This window comes from Schistosoma haematobium, chromosome ZW (genome assembly GCF_000699445.3).
Source record: "Schistosoma haematobium chromosome ZW, whole genome shotgun sequence".
Classification (NCBI taxonomy): domain Eukaryota; kingdom Metazoa; phylum Platyhelminthes; class Trematoda; order Strigeidida; family Schistosomatidae; genus Schistosoma; species Schistosoma haematobium.
The window spans coordinates 35,629,370-35,647,350 of record NC_067195.1 but is presented as its reverse complement, the minus strand read 5'-3'; the positions used below and the strand labels follow the sequence as shown (position 1 = coordinate 35,647,350).

The following is a 17,981-nucleotide window of genomic DNA, read 5'->3' as shown; positions in this document are numbered from 1 at the left end:
TAACCGAAATAAATCTGACTATACTAATTGTTATGTCCTAGCAAAGATTAAATTATGAGTGGCTTCTGGGATCTATTTATGGATAACTACTAAGTAACTATATTATATGCATATTCATATTCCTTTTATCATAAACTTACATTTGACCCATTGACTACTATTTGATTTAGTATTCTTAAGTTATTTCCAATATATTAGTTACAGTATCTCACACTCACAACCACTTTGGGTCTGATCTTGTGTAATTGTTATTTCCTGTTTTATGGTTTAATGCGGTCTGATTTGCTTGTAAATAAACTGCGTATGTCTGAAATACATGATTCATATAGTAGAAACGTTGTTCTGAACTCAAACAGGCACGGCTAGGCGGAAGGACCAATGAGGACTCAGAGTTGGCTGTTCGCACTAGTTTATCCGTCATTGGTTCTAATTGGGCAATCTAATCACGTGATATAACTAACAGTTTATAGAACACAATACCAATATCATGTCATTCAAGTCAAGTGTGATGCAATGTGTGAGTGTCTTTATATGTAATAATGCGTACGTAAGTTGATGCATAAAAATGATATTGATAATGTAAATGAGTTAATTTTTATTTATGTTCATAGTGCGATATTTGAATAGGTCAAATGTTATTGTTCGGAACTTCCTCAGACTGATAAATACATTTCCAGTTCACTTCATATTCACTATCGAAAATGGAGATGTAGAAGACGAGCTACCATCTTTTGACTTTTGTTAAAAGTAATTTTAGGATACCTCTAAATCTGACCGTCTAATTTAAACGGACACAGCTCCTATGATTCTCTCGACAGTTTAGTCCGAACTTCAGGGAAATGATCACAATTACCGAATATTAGTAGGGTCCAGAAAATAGCTGTTCACTAATTATCCAGTCATGTTAAAATATTGACACATGGGACTTCTTCCAAGTATTTATGTGAGCCGTTTGATGTGAAACGTATTGAAATAGTGTAAAGGGTGTTTAAAGATCTGACGTGAAAAGGTTACTGATTGTTTTTAAAAGATAAAATTGGTCACAAATCAAGCTTTTCAGAACACTCGTTTAATGAGAATAAAAAAAGCGTATTCGTGCTAAACTGATTGTTCATGAGATACCCAAATAAAATAACTGATTAAAATATGTTTGTACGCTGTTGTTCTTCACAAAACAGATTAAAAAAGGCAGTGTATTTCATTTATATTTTCTAATTATTAGTCACCGTGATCCAGTTAATTGTTCTCCATATCATTATTTGGAGTATCTAGGTTTGCCCATATGCCTAGATTTTCGGCTGTCAATCTTTATTAGAAATAAAACCTTTCTAAACAATCTGTGTCCCGTGAAATTCGATTACGTATCCTCTTTCTACAAGATATAGTGCGATCGTAGATTTTTTCTAGATTTAGTAATATGGTTCAAATATAGTTTGTGTTCCTTCACTTTCATGATGTCTCATCTGCATTTACAGAACTACAGTTAGTCCATTTGAACTCATGGGCACGAAACTTGTTCTTTACTTGATATTGTATTTTTGACTTTTGCTAAAATAAAACTGCTGTTCATTGAAAAATTTGGTTTCATATTTTGATGGTTTATGATATATGATCCTTCTGATTCCAACCGAAGTTCTTTTTGGGGTATGTGCTAACCAATAGCTAATCAATTTTTTTAGTCGGTCTTTCATTTTTTCTTGGCCTTCTTGATTATTCTCTTTATAAAGCTTTTTATATGACGATACATTATGAATACCGAATTCGTCAGGGAGCACCAGTTCCATCAAGATTACAGGTAAACCTTGCTGACGAGCGCCAAGTAGCACGAAACCTGGGTCCAGGGTTTCCTGTCGACTACCTCCAACCACCATCTAATACATTATAAATATAGGCCTAACCAAATTTAACCCTTTTCCTTTGTCTTCCGGTTCTACGACAGTTGAAGACGTTAGATCCTCAGAATTCACTTGGAGAAGGTCCTAATTTCATAATTTTATTTTGAAAATTTGGATTTTATGTTTTTGCGCCAAGAGACTCTTAGTTTGACCTACAGCTTACATTTCCCACTCGGAAATCCTTGACTGTCATTGGTTGACGGATTTTTTTAGTACGCTATTTTGTGGCTCTGCCAAGGGCGTTCCTATCATTGTATAAATAAGCTTGATTTGTGTGCTTAGTGACCTCGTATTTTCTGGGTGTTTGTAGAATACATTCTTTACGCCTCATCAAGACTTTTTGGTCTAGTTAGCAGGACCAGGGACAACGGATTAGAACAGCCTATCGTGTCACTGTATCTTGACCTTCGTTCCGTTTACCGAGTAAGGTGAACTCGTAATACCATCCAAGCATATCAACGACGACCCGATGAACTTTGTTTATCAGATTTTTAGTGACTGTCACCTTTGCTGTTAGTGGATTGCGGTGATTAATTAACAGTTATTGTACAATCAAATATTTTATTTTGCGTTTTAATTTTATAAAAATACAATTTCATTCTGTCTACTTCGGACTCCTTCTTGATTTCTTATTGTCGAAGTTCTAGCCTACTTGAGATCAATAGTAATTCGTTAGGCTGTTTCAAATTCACAGAGACGTACTGTCGCTGAGACGATACACAACATATAAGACTCGGGAATTAGAGCCATTAAATAATCCAATCAGTGGGCGTTTTATTTTGCATCGTGAAATTACTTCACATGCCAAAAAGTCAAGATTCACTACCACATGAGTTCTTCACTATCATTTTTATAGCCCTAATGCCATTTCTAATAACATTCTTATCTATCTGTGTTAGTATGCTGAGGGAAAATATACCAATAATTATCGTGTTAAGTCTATGGTGGCCTTGGACCTTAAATGTACATTTCCTATTGATCTATGTTTATCTCACTTGTTAAATATTTTGTAAATGTTGTTTTCTTTTTTATGGTACGATGTGGTTTGTTTGTTTGGTATATAAATAGAGTATGTCTGAAATACAATGATTCATAACTCAGAGGCTAAGACTTGTGTTCTTGACTCAACTGGCTAGGACAGACAGCGAAGCAGGGCCAATCAGGGCACTAGGACGTCCGTACGTGTTTACGTGTCACTGTCACTGATTCGATTGATATAAATACGCTGCTTACCAAAACCTGCAGTCTCACACGTTACAACAATCTGTCAATTGTCTGTAACTTAATTCTTGCCTATATTGACTGGTTTTGCCAAACGACAATTAAGAAAAAATAGCAGCTGCGATGTCAATCGAAATTTGTATTTTTCATTCTGGTATCCCGGAAGTTATCATCAGTGATAGATGATTAGTGTTTGAAAGTTGCTTCATTCAACAGCCTGATGAACTACTTGGAATCAAACAAATTATTGATAAATTTATTCTACAAAAGCCTGCAATAGTAAAGTGAGCTAATTTAAGCGACTCTTAAAATCCATCTGTTCAGGGTTAATCGATGAGAGAACTCCAGTATCATGGATAAATTAACTATAACTTTCTATTACTTTATAACATGAATATAAGTAGGAAAACTCTCTGTTGATTATGAATAGTACAATTAACTAGTATATTTCGTAGATAAGGCACTAGTCATCTGTTATTGATTGGCTCCTAAAAAACGCTAATTATACACTGCATGACCAGTTACAGGAGTCAGTGTAAGTCCCTCCTAATAAAGTCTCATAGTTTCTCAGAAAATACAACCCACATCACTCAGTTTTACAAAGTGATGTAACAAAAATCATACCAGAAATTTTACAGATAATTCATCAGAACGTTAACGATTTCAATTGAGTTCATATTATTATTTAGCAATAATAATTTATAAACAAGGCACTAGTATATTTTGAGTATGTAAACCTATGAACAACTACGTCTAATCTGAATATTCAGTGTTTTTAACTGAAGTCAGTTTGGAAATGTTTATCAAGCAAAACTGTCAATTAAACAAAGGATAGTTAACTCGAGTTCATTACTTCTTAGTTGGTTAGGTACTCAAGCAACTGTAATAACGTATCGGTAATTCAGAGGATATAAAACGGTTCATCACCATAAAATTTTTAGCCTGTGATATTTAGTTAATTAGAAGTCTGGAAGTAATAGTAGTAAGATTAATAAACGGGATATTTTATTAGCACAATAGACTTCGTAAAGTCCTAAATGTTATTAAGCGATGCTAGTTGAAACAGCCAGTTAGTAACTAATTAGAAACCTGGAACTCATCAAACCGTAACTAGTAGGGAAACTTAAGAAAATAAAATGGAAAACTGTAAGGGCATTCAGTTAACTATTCTAAAAACTGAAATATATTCAATCAACAAAGAGTGAAACGATTCGGCGGAATGATCATACTTTGGAGAAGCTTATGTTCATTGAGTGTGTATTACAATGTTGGCACTTTGGTGACAATAAAATCATTAACATTCTTCTGATTTGTCGTGTTCTTAGTATTAAAAAGACATTTACATGGAGATTATACATTGTAAAAAATGGGGAAGTTAGATGAAGGAAAAAGATATCATGAATAGAAACAACAATTCTTGAGTGTTAAAAAAATGGTTACCTCACTGAGTGATTGTTTTAGATTGTCCAAACAAATGGAACAATTTTGAAATACTTCACAAAGATTTTAGTAAAAGAATAAAGGACTTTGATAAACTTTAAAGGAACCGTGGGTTTCATGATACTGATGGGATTCGCTAAAGAAACATTGGTTTACTCAAGGTTATTGGTTGGGGAGACTTGTGACTTTACTTTAACGACCTACACCAACTACCCGAAATGAATCGCACTAAGAGGGACATTCAGTCACTTTACCCACTAAGAACTATGGATTTATATCCACTAATATTAACCTAATTATTTTGTCTACTGAAAAGATTTATTAACAGATTCCTACAGTCTGATACCCAAGTTCTGTGACCGGTTTCGTTATCGTGTGGTGCGTGAGAATTTAACCGAAAATTGTTAACTACTGACAAGTTACAAGTAGTATGATACGGACATCAGCTGTTTAGATACTTGAGAGGTCACATATTAAGTATTTTCGATATCATACTTCGAAATAAATATCGACATTTTTGATGGATAGGGAGTAAAACTCCTGGCCTATATTTTTATTCAAAAGTGTATCACCCATGATGAAGACGGATAGATTAATCTGAACTTTATCCACGGTTTTTAGTTGAACACATGTACCATGAACATGATAATTCATTAATAACATGTACTAATATCAGTAGTATTTCAACAAATTTCTCAATACAGTTGTCCAACATACTCAAAGATATTTGAATTTACTAGGAAAATTTACGATGCATTTTAATGGGACGTTTTGTTTTCTAATTTCTGCATCATATACATAGTTGTCTTTATTATCTTGAAGACATAAGGAACACCATATTTCACCATAGTGTTTGTAATTAGTTGTCTCATAAAGTGGAAAATGAGCACAGATTAATGAGAGCTGGGATAAAACCGAGTTCAGATAACCTGGCTAGGAAATGATAGCACGAACGAGTGATATTTGAAGAAGGTTAAAATCCTCTTAAATCTTCGAAAAGCTTCTCTTAGCCCCGAAAGCTAGTTGCATCAATCCAATCCTGTTTTACTGTACTTGTAGTCTAATGGTCTTGGCTACACTATTAGAATAGAGTTTGTGTTACCGCTTAATCAACTTCATTTCCGTAACTTGTTTCAAACTACTATTTTTAAGCGTGATTAGATATTGGCACTGGGTTTGAGTTATGGTGTGAACATCAGCATAGATGTAAGCACAGCCAACTGACAAGTTTGGAAAGGGAAAAACGCGAGTCTTGAACCTCAATGCTTGCCACCATCAAACGTTTCTTAATGAAAATGCCAAGGTAATTTACTCAAGATGTACATATAGTAAAAACGACATACCAATTTCAGTCCTCAAAACCAACAGTGCCATTATTCTAACCTTTACAAAATAGTTTTATTGTAGAGTAGATCTATAACTTTTCACATTAAAATAATCTAGATTGTAATGAACTAGCGATCATCTAACTGAAATAAATGAAATTATAGTTTATCCTGCTCAAATTTATTGCTCTCACACTTTACAGTGTTGTTAAACTTTCTAAAAACCATTCTTACTAACCAACTGAGATTTGAGATGGAAAAATATTTATCATCAGTGATCATAGTGTTGTTAACTCCGAATCTCCTTTCTAATATTTGAAATAATCTAATACACCAAATGTTTTCCATTGATTCATTGTTTTTTACAAACTTAACACGTAATTAAACGCATTTGTAAAAGTTGTACTGAATCTGTATAGTTAGTAACGTGATTATTTAAATTTTAAACATTTTTGTTATTTAGAAGCGTTACTCTGTCAATAGTATTTAATAGTTTTGTACATAATAAAAGTTCAAAATGGAGAAGAATTTAGAAAATGAATCAAATAGAAAGCATTTACGCTTAATGTAATCTATCAATTTTAATCCAGGTAATACTCAATGCTGTGATATTGTCCTTTTGAGTAATTTTCGGAATTTAAAAGTAGGTTTCAGATGCGGTTAATAATTTAAAACAATCACCTTCAATACTATACAATATTACAGTAACAAATATCTAAGTGGAAACTAATTTTTTCTATATAAATTTTAGCTAGATAAATGTTAGCTTAAATACTTTAGCCTATCGGTAATATACAAAAGTATGGAATAAACGTTTGCGTTCAAACTAAAAGAACATGCTAAAAGGCTACTGAATTAATCCTGTATCTAATAGCATGTAATTTTAGTTAATTTTTTCTATCATTAATGTAGAGTATAACATTATGAGATACCATTAGATGAAATCATCGGGATAAAAACAAGGGAAATAAACAAATTTACATATCGAGAGTAGGTTTAAAATGAAACAATTTTACTTTTAACATTCAGTTACGAATGCTGTAACTCGGTGATTCTACATACTGAATACCATCAATGAAACATACAGTTTGTTTAGTATTTATTATTTAAGTCGCTGCTTCTATAAAGGAGCAAGTTATAACTTAATGGATCTGGATTTGTAGTTTAAATTACAATCGCTCTCAAGCATACGAGGTGAAAATCATCACCAGACAGACTCAAAACTGTTTATCTAGAATGCATGCACAAAGTACAATAAGCGACATGTATTCTAGGATTAACTCCACATGTAGCTCTTCTAGGGCTACTACCGGTCTTAATCCTACACAAAGCAGGAGGGTTGGGAATACGGTCAGCAACCCCATCCCATAGAAAACATTATTGCTCAAAAAACGCTAACCACAATAAACAAATCAAACCATTGAAACTCTGTACTGGGAATTGAAGGAAGTATTATGACGCCTCATCGTGGAAGCCGAGATTCTTCGGTAGTCACGAGGCCGATGCTCCTTCTAACAACCACAGCAACAATTAACATAAATACACGGAATGTTCTGACAGTGTGGGAGAGCCAACCAAGGAGCTACGGAAATGAGAAGATGCAAACTGACAGTTCTCGGAATAAGTGAAACCCATTGCACCCAAGAAGAAAATGCTCCGCACACTCAGTGAGTTGCTCTGATGCTGTCCAAAGAAGCACGTAAAGGACTCATTGCATGGGAACGAGAATGATGAGAGATTTGTAAATTTATGTGCATTCAACAAAATGGTTAAAGGGGTATTAATATTCCCACACAATGCTATATAGGTCATACCGGATCACACTGTAGAAAATCGGATCAGTCATGTTTGTATCGCTAAAAATGACAGCATTTAACAACAGCTGAACAACAATAGAAAACGTCAAGGCACAAGCTGAACACACTGAAGAAAACAAGCAAGTGAAGACGAGCATTGGAGCTGACAGGCAGAAATACGTGGAAGACCTAACAACGACAGCGGAAAAAGCTGCAACGAAAGGGAATATGAAACAACTATATGACACAACGAAGAAACTGACAGGGAAACAGTAAACGGAGAGACCAGTCAAGGACAAAAAAGGCAAGACAATCACCGAGATTCAAGTACAGAGGAAAGATGGGTAGAACACTTTGAGGAACTCTTGAATAGACCAGTTCCATGAACTCACCGGACATCGAAGCAGTACACACAGACCTTCCTATAGATGTCACTCCATCAACGATCGAGGAAATCGGGATGGCCATCAGACAAGTCGACAATGGGAAGGCAGTACTAGGTTTTCACTGGTGCAATGGAATCCAGAAATGATTTCAATATAGTGAAAATTCCCATTTTGCCATTTGGTAAATAAAGAAGGAACGAATTGAGCTCAATTCGTTCCTTCTTTATTTATCAAATAGAAATGATTTGTCGATATGATAAAATATGTCTCGAACATATACGAAACTATTTCTCGAGAAGTCGTTGAAAAATGAGCATCTTAACAAGGTTTGCATTAAGCCCATTTTACACTTTATAGTCCCGATATTGACGTTTTCTTTTTAAGGAAAGGTTATCAGTAGGGTTAATATTAACGGGAAGAATACAGACAACCATTATATTATCATTGCTTCCAAGTTCATTCTTAACTTGTACGGATGGGGGAATAGTAACTTGTAGTAGAATTAGTTTGAGGATGTTAGCATGCCTTCCTGAGGTATAAAACCAATAAAACCAACAGTGGATATATAGTACTGTTGAGAATTCCTCATTACTCCACGGACTTGTCACCAGTAAATACTAGGATAGCTGAAGTCTCCTTGATGGCTTCCACATCAATATTTCAAATACAATGATGTATAAGTGCATTAACACTAAGATCATCCACAGTGGCTGAAGTGTCTGGGCTCTGTATACACAACTCATAAGTAGACTATGGATCGATGTATTGACCGAGATCTAAACTAATCTTGATAAACTGATGACGATTCTGTCTTAGGATACATTAGTTGTTGAAAATTTCAAACTCCTCCTAGAGCCCCTCTAAAGCTACTAGTTGTCCTCTTAAACATACAGGAGGTGAATTTGGCAAGAGTTTACCAAATTCATTCCTCAAAAAAAACCTTACTATAAAAAACGCCAACCACGCAATCCAGGGTGAGCCATAGACAGCTACCCCCACGTTTTTCGATATAATCTTGAGACAGTAAATGCATATGATGTAAGTGTTCTTTTTATTTAAAATCAGATTTTCAAGTTTTTGCAATTTATCATAATGACTAAGACATTCATTTCAAAGCCGAGTAATAAATACCAAGTGCACAACACTATGAAAATGTGTGCATTGTTCATGAAATATTGAATAAACTTATCATTGATAATGTTAAGTTTACAATAAATTACAGAAAGGATCCACTCAGTTCAAAGGATGATTTACTTTTGGAATTCAATAGATTTATGAATAAAAAATTGCTAGACCGGAGTAGATGAGCTTCCATCTAGGAGTTGTTTGCAACTAAAGTTAATTACATGATATGAACTGTTTTTATTAACAATTGAATAGATAACCAGTCATATAATTTGGACGTATAAGAACGTCCTTAGTATTAAAGAAAGTCTCTACGTGAGACTAACAGAAAATGTTCTCTTTTCCCCATAAACAAATTCTTCACAAGTTCAATCTCACATTAAAGACTAGTAGATACTCTAAGTAGGATTAGTGAAGTAATTTAAATCAACATTTGTAGTACTTATTACAATTTATCAAATAAATCTGTTTTCTTTCGTTTATCTATATTTATATCTCGATAGCCAGATGATATTTGAATCAATACTGATTAAAGATCAAGTCATGCTTTCCCATTTCAATTGTTAGAAGAGCAAAAGAGGCAATTCGAAAAATAACCGACTCTGTCTGATACAGCTAGGTCAGTGTCAAAGGTTTTCAGTTAGGTTTCATGGCACAGTACAAGCTTAAAACATCTTTATCATTCATCCGCAATTTACTACTGACTGGAAAGTTAGATCATACATGCTGAATTATAAAAGTTGTCAATGGATTATGGTACGTCAAAATGTTAGTTTGATTAATCTAAACAACGCCAGAAATTGTTAATAAACAGTCGTGTGTTCAGTCATGGGTTTTTCTAATCACATTTTGAAGTAGTCCTCAAAGCAATGTTCCTTCCATGAGTACATAATTAAGTATCTGTTGTCAGATCTAACCCCAGGTGTTTACACTTTCCTTCGATAAAAGTGATTTTCTAGATTTATTAAATGAAAATTCGTGTATGAAATGTATGGGACTTGACGTGAAATGCATGAATGACCTGGTTTCAAAATAAGCTTCCAGTTGGCTTTGAACACGGTCAAGGCTTAGAAGTAACAACAATGTAGCGTACAACTGGGGTTTCATTAGTACTCCACACCTTTCATGTTACAGATATTGTTTCGACAGATGCATCAAATATATCTAGTAAGATGGTCTTCAATAATAAATTCGTGTCGAGATAAATCTAACTTATATATATTTACTTATAAATCCCCACGATTTTGAACAAATGATAATCGACAAAATTGACGACCTATTATTATGAAGAATTCTATTAAATTCAATTTGTTTACATCTCTCGTCAACTTAACCAACTGTATTTGTGTAAGTACTTTAACCATCTGAGATATTCAAAACGTTTATTGAAACCTTGGAATTTTAAGATAGTGTGGAAACCAAATAAATAATAATAATTTTTAGATTCAGGTGAGACTTTACGTAGCACCACAATGAAACAGACAATAAGTAGAGTTCACAATATGCACTGCGTGTATTTAAGTTAGGAATCAATTTCGCGTTTGTCAAGCACTGATATTTTTAGGGTAGCTTTCAATCACCATTTCATTAGAATCTGTTTGCTAATCAGACAGTAGGAGACCAAGATGTGAGTCTTACATTAAAAACCATTTGATAGTTTCAGCGCTGTAATTCCAGCAATTTTTCGAATTCTTGAACATAAGGTTTATACACAGAAGTGTACTCATTGAGTAACCTCATTAGTAAAAGTCCAATCCCGGTCATAAGCTGTATAAATCATATATCTAGCTTCAATCCTTTCAAACAAAACACATTTTAATAGTTGAATTCTATAGTTAATCTAAGCTAGACCACCACTGAGTACTTAGAAGAATTGGACGGCCCCTTCGTCCTATTCTGGAACTCCTAAGCTCTGCACACCCACGATCCCGCACACAGGACTCGAATCTAGAATTCTCGATCTCGCGCGCGAACGCTTAGCCTCTAGACCACTGAGCCGGCATCCAACAGTGTTAGTATCTAACTTCAATCGATCCATGATCTTACGCAACCCTTCATCCATTGTCTGTGCTTCCAGGTTTTCAATGGTGTTCTAGTTTAGATCATCTCATGAGTTCAACTATTAAAATTACTACAATCTACACAAATCCCTATTCTGATAAGAAACAAATTTCGTAATAGATCTAAACATTCTACGATTTATCACAAAATACATAAAACAGCTTACAATTAGAACAAAACGGACAGTAACTTACCTTGCAATGGGTGATTAGGATTATCTTTACCATCATTCAGATAAAAGAAACTGATTAACAAGTGTATTACTATTATGTCTATCGATGTTTAAGAGTGTGTTATTCATCTGCAGTCAAGTCAACCCATGAACATCTTTATTTGGAGATAGATGTACAAGAAACTTGACAATACTCACAGTTAATTATGCACTTCAAAAGGGAATAAATGAGTAAAAATACATGCAACAACTACGAAACCTAGTAGTACGGACAACATTATATGCACCAACTAAGAAAGTTTATTGAACAATGGGTACCAATAACACTATAGAAAGTAGGATTATAGTATCCAACGCAGAGTCAGTTATCATATCTATAAAATCATATTCTTTCACAAATGCATAAATTTTTTGCAGATTATTTCAAATTGATCATCGATGACATAGAACCTTAACAAACGGAAATTCCGCATTTCTGACTAATTCAAAATAGATATAAATGTTTACATGCATATATTATTTCAGTATCCACTTACCATTACGTTATTTCAGAACAAAGAAATAAGCTTCCATGTTGCACAGAATATTTGACAATGAAAGCTAATTACTTTAGTTTAGACGAGTTAAAAGAAACAAAAATGTGCTACACTTCTAATAAGCTGGCAAACCAGCAAGTTGTAACTGTATTGTGCCAAAATATTATCAATGAGGGAATAATCTATTGGAATAAGTTGTCATAAAAACACAAATAAACTGTTCACCTTTAAAGAACATTTCTTATGAAATTCTACAAAATATTCGTTGTAATACAATTAGCAATTTAGGTCAAGCTAACATTTTTAGATAGCAATGAAATACATTGTTTTTTTGGAAATAGTAAACATCGTTATTAATTTACCAAATATCATTTGCAAAATACGTTTTATGCTAACACTATCTGGGATTCTCGAAAAAAATACAGTATCGAAGTAAACATTTTGGCATTTAAAGAGAGCAAATAAATCAAAATATGTGCAGGTGACAAGGGGTAAAGTCATTCAGTATATTAAAAATCCAATATTACAACGAACATTGTATAAAAAGTACACAATCTTGGCATTTAAATATATCATAAGCAATTATGTTAACCTTGTAGAAAAATAAAAGGTTAATGACAGTGCAAATATAACTTGACTTTGGAAAAAGTGAAGCGAATTGTTACAGGAAAACACTTCAACTTCTATAATTAAAAAACCATATAATTCACCGACAGTTTTCTTATTCACGATTTTCTTCACCCTCATTTCTCAAATGTGAACTCATGCTTTCGATAACAGGAACCTGTAAAGCTGAAGGTGTACTTGACACTGAAGAATGATCAAATACATCTGGATCATAAACAGTGTGATGCTGTAGTGAGTCCTAATACAAGTCGAAAGTAGATGAATCAGGATTTTAATTTTGATACTATGTTAATTAAAAAGTCAAAATTATGAATTTTGAACAGCCGATAATATAAAAATTTCAAAAGTAAGATATTATTTTTCGTTTTTATATTGAACAACATTATAGAAAAGAAAAACAAACAATAGAAACGAAGATAATGATTGGAACAAAAACTTAAACGTGAGCCAAAGCTAATATAATGCGTGGAACAACTAAGGGTAGAATAACAATTACCACTGAACAAGATCAGACAGATGCTTACTAATAGATTCCATATGACCTCATGACTCGAACTACACTCTTGCTTGAAATAACTGGTAAAACTAGCCACTACCACTAACTGCTTTTGGTTATAAACTATACTTTCAATAACTTCAGTAGAGTAGTAAATGAACCTGTCATTCTGTTAAATAAACAACTTGGTTTTTGAATTATTATTAGCTCGTTCTTGGTGATTGTAAAGCAAAGTAATATTTTTTATCAATAAAATGAAACTATAAAGTATCGGCTTTTGAAAACTATGGTGGCTTATTTAATTCAGATTGTAGATATGGGTAGTGTCTGGCTCTCCTGCAAGTGGGATTGAGCTGTACTGCTCGGGTTAAGCCTGGGCGGTGTTTGGCTCTCCTGTTAAACGGGATTGAGCCGTACTATTTAGGTTGTCACGTGAAGGTCTGGATGGTGTCTGGTTCTCCTGAAAACCAATGTAAAATTACCCTGACCCACAAGGGTATATTATATAATTGTATATATGGTACTGACAATATTGGTTGATATAAACGGTTTTCAGTACACGGGATTACATAAATATACATACATCCATTTACATCTATTTACTTCAAAAATCTTCCAAAATAATGACACATTGTAAAAATATTTATTCCGTTTTTGAGCAATTCAGTTTATTTGAATATGATGGCATTTTGGTTCATTAAAAACTCGACCTGTTCAAATAAATTATCCATATCTTGCCAATTAAAATTTGGGAACTTCATAACATTTTCTTTCCCAGAAGCACTCACAGGTTTGAATCATTTATTATTTACACGAACTGGTTGCTAGATGGAATCGATCAACGTACTTAATTCTAAAGCAGTAAAGGAAATTTCCTAAACAACAATAAAAATATGAGCACTAGGTTATGTGAGACAAAAACTCCTGGGAATGTTGTTTCGCTTTTAGGCGTTTGTTAAGAGGACCACTGATCATAATGAATATTGTTTTATGCTAATACACGTTTCGCTTCCTAACATTTTAATAAAAAATTGACTCAAATGAAAGAATACTATGCTTTTCGAAATTTCTGTACCAATCGAAGTGAATTAGCGTATACGCTTAGTTTGCCTTAGAATGTTAGACTGATTCTAACATATAAGAACGAAAATAAGTATTCAAAAATACTTTGAGAAACCACTCATATGTTGAAGATATGATGAAGACGCAGTATTAACTTGGATCACTAATTCAAACAAATATACAGCAAAGTAATTAACTGTCAGTGTTCAATATTCATGTGAATCCCATTGAAGCGATATAGCAACTAAGAGATACACACTTGCGCCAGCTTATTCGGTGTCCAAAGCTGATCAAATCACAAGAAGTACAGATGCAGAATTTCCATGAAGTCACTTTTAAAAAACATTTAATTTGGGAAAAGTACATGGCAAAATATTGACTGGAACTATCACAGAGAATGATTTGATTATATAATTCTCCTGAGATATGTGATGCTGGGCTTCGTCATCACCCAGTTTGAAAATAATCTCATTTTGTGATTAATCGAAAGACTCATAAAACGACTGGACAACAAGCTTGAAGATTAAAGCAGTTTATTCTTCTCAAATAACCGAACACAAATGAAAAAGTGCCAGTCAATACTTTACCAATTAAATACAGAAATATAAACAGGTAGTGATCTCTGTGAGAATTACTTGAACCCTGATCAGATAAAAATGCGATTGTTTACCTATACTAAACTGAAAATAACCTTAACTACTTTCATGGATATTTTTGATAAAAACGACTACTTTTACACGGATTGACCAATCAGTAGTAACCAATTCATGTTTATCGAGTCCTTAGTACTGATCGAGTTCTATCCATCAATAAGAAACGTAGAAATAGTATAAATGAATTGAAATCAGTCACACTGTTTTGATGTTAATTAGTTGTAAGTAGTTGGCAGGAAACCCTTTGATGTGCAATAAATTTACACCATGAAAGAACAATATTCATGTAAAAAGTATGTAAAATAAGGATAATAAGATATTGACAAATCTCAAAAAGTAAAGTTTGTAAACACTATCATCTAGTGTCGAAGATGTTTTTCATGCTGTCGTCATATTAAGAGCTCACAAAATAAAAATTAAATAATCCAAATATTTGATAAAATATATTCAAAGTTTTTGGCATAAACCAGTCAATGGGAAAAAAAACATTTGAAGAGTTTTATGAAACGAACGACCAGAAATACAAAATATGATATACACCTTTCAAGACATTTTGTATCTTAAACTAAAATTAGATATTATCAAGACCTACATCCTGAACAAACGCTTTGATGAAGGTATATTTTACTTACTTACGCCCGTTACTACGAGTGCCGACCAGCTTTCTCCAACCCACTCTGTCCTGGGCCTTCCTTTCTAGTTCTATCCAATGGCTGTTTATTTTTCTCAGGTCTATCTCCATTTCCCGGCGTAATGTGTTCTTTGATCTTCTTCTTTTCCTCTGACCTTGAGGATTCCAAGTGAGGGCTTGCCTTAAGACACAGTTGGGTGTTTTCCTCAACGTGTGTCCCATCCACTTCCAACGCTTCTTCCTGATTTCTTCTTCCGCTGGGATCTCGTTTGTTCTCTCCCACAGTAGGTTGTTGCTATTAATGTCTGGCCAACGGATCCTATGTATTTTGTGAAGACAGCTGTTAAACACCTGTATCTTCTGGATGATGGCTTTCGTAGTTCTCCAAGTTTCCGCCCCATACAATAGAACTGTCTTGAAATTTGTATTGAAAATCCTGACCTTGGTGTTGGTTGACAGTTGTTTTGCGTTACAGATGTTCTTCAATTGTAGATATGCTGCTCTTGCTTTGCAGATCCGTGCCTTCACATCTGCATCAGATCCACCCTGTTCATCAATGATGCTGCCCAAATATATAAAGGTTTTTACATCTTCTAAATCTTCTCCGTCAATTGTGATTGGATTGGTGCATGCTGTGTTGTATCGGAGAATCTTGCTTTTCCCTTTGTGTACATTGAGACCTCCGCATTTGTTGTTGCGTGTGCGATAGGAGAGCCAGATCATCTGCGAATTCTAGATCGTCCAGCTGCATCCTAAATGTCGACTGTAACCCATGCTTCCCCACAGATGTTGACGTCTTTATGATCCAGTCGATCACCAGGAGAAAGAGGAAGTGTGAGAGTAATTAACCTTGCCTGACACCGGTCTTTACTTCGAACGAGTTTGTCAACTGTCATCCATGCAGGATTTTGCAGTTTAGTCCATCATTGGGATTCCGTATGATATTGACTATCTTCTCAGGCACTCCTTAGTGTCAAATAAGCCTCCATAGTTTTGTCCTCTCCACGCCATCAAATGCTTTCTAGTAGTCAATGAAGTTGATGTAGAGTGATGAATTCCATTCAATCGATTGTTCCACAATGATCCTTAGTGTTGCGATTTTGTCTGTACACGATCGATCCTTACGGAATCCAGCTTGTTGGTCTCGAAGTTGGGCGTCTACGGAGTCCTTTATTCTGTTTAACAATACCCTGTTGAAGACTTTTCCCGGCATTGACAGAAGAGTGATGCCGCTGTAGTTATCACAGTTACTGAGATCGCCTTTCTTTGGTATTTTGACCAGAAGTCCTTCTTTCCAGTCTGTTGGTACTTGTTCCTCATCCCAAATCTTTGAAGTGTTCTACCCACCTGTTTCGTTGTTCTTCAATGTTGGTGATTACCTTGCCTTCCTTGCTTTTCACTGTTTGCTCCGGTTTACGGTGATTTCCATAGAGTTTCTTTGTTATGTCATACAGTTCTCTCATGCTTCCTTCTCTTGCAGGCTTTTCCGCTGTCCTTGCTAGATCTTCCACATATTTACGTTTGTCAGTTCTAATGCTCCTCTTCACTTGCTTGTTTACTTCTGTGTATTCAGCTTGTGCCTTGGCTTTCTCTGTTCTTGTTCGGCTGGTATTGATTGCTGCCTTCTTGTTCCTCCTTTCTTGAATCATATCCAGTGTATCAACAGTGATCCATTCCTTGTGATGGTGCTTATTGTGGCCCAGAACCTCATGACATGTTGAAGTGATTGCAACAAGTGTTAAATACTTATTCACTTTTTTAATCTCCAAAAGTTCCTATTTATATACAAAATATGTTTGTTATCAGGTTAAGACAAAACATTCTTTAAACTAATCAATACAACTTTCTTCAACAAGTACATTTTTGCTTTAAGGAAATGAACAATCCTACCTATAAGCATTGATAAATCTTCCTGAAGGAATTATATAGGAATTAAGTCCAGTAGTTAAACTGTGCCCTTTTTCTTAGAAAATCAAGAATTCTCAATATGGTATATAAACTACGCAAATAATAGTATCTACACCAGGTTGCATACCATGTATAGTAAATATCACAATAGTTATGAAGTAATTACCAAATAAATTCCTTACCACTGAAAGATTGCGCTTCTTTAAAGAACCACCAAGAGTAAAAGTTTGATTTGGATTTTCATTTACACTCATTTGATTAGAAAAGTGTTTACTGACAACTTTATGCAGACCGATATCACCGTCTGTACTGCTAAAGGGAAGCTGTCGTCTGTCAGTTATTTCACTTTGAACAGAGGCAACATCTACATCTGTGTCATTCGATACTGCAGAAGAGAGCCGTCTACTTCTAGGACGAGTAGTCACGTCTAAATTTTCATCAGTGAACAGATCCCGTGGTAATGCTTGTAGACTGGCAGATCTTAATAGAGGAGGCCAAACACCAGCTGACCTGTCAATTTCTTCTCGAATTCGCTCATAAGCTTTGCGTTCCACACGTCTTGATTAGATCATAAAAGTAATACCGTGTTAAATATTTTGGACATTTTAAAAACACTTTACACGATAAGTGAACATTATAGAAAGTAT

General features: G+C 34.4%; 1 protein-coding gene across 1 annotated transcript in view; it reads right to left on the bottom strand.

Annotated features, from left to right (window-relative positions):
* Positions 1 to 8,575: 8,575 nt before the first annotated feature.
* Positions 8,576 to 17,981, bottom strand: part of MS3_00003409 (uncharacterized protein) — a gene marked incomplete at its 3' end in the record, with an annotated part of 54,643 nt that continues 45,237 nt past the window's right edge. Inside the window, exons 15-16 of the mRNA XM_051211199.1 lie at positions 17,517 to 17,892; positions 8,576 to 12,822 (exon numbers count right to left, since the gene is read on the bottom strand). The remainder of the gene's footprint in view (positions 12,823 to 17,516; positions 17,893 to 17,981) is intronic.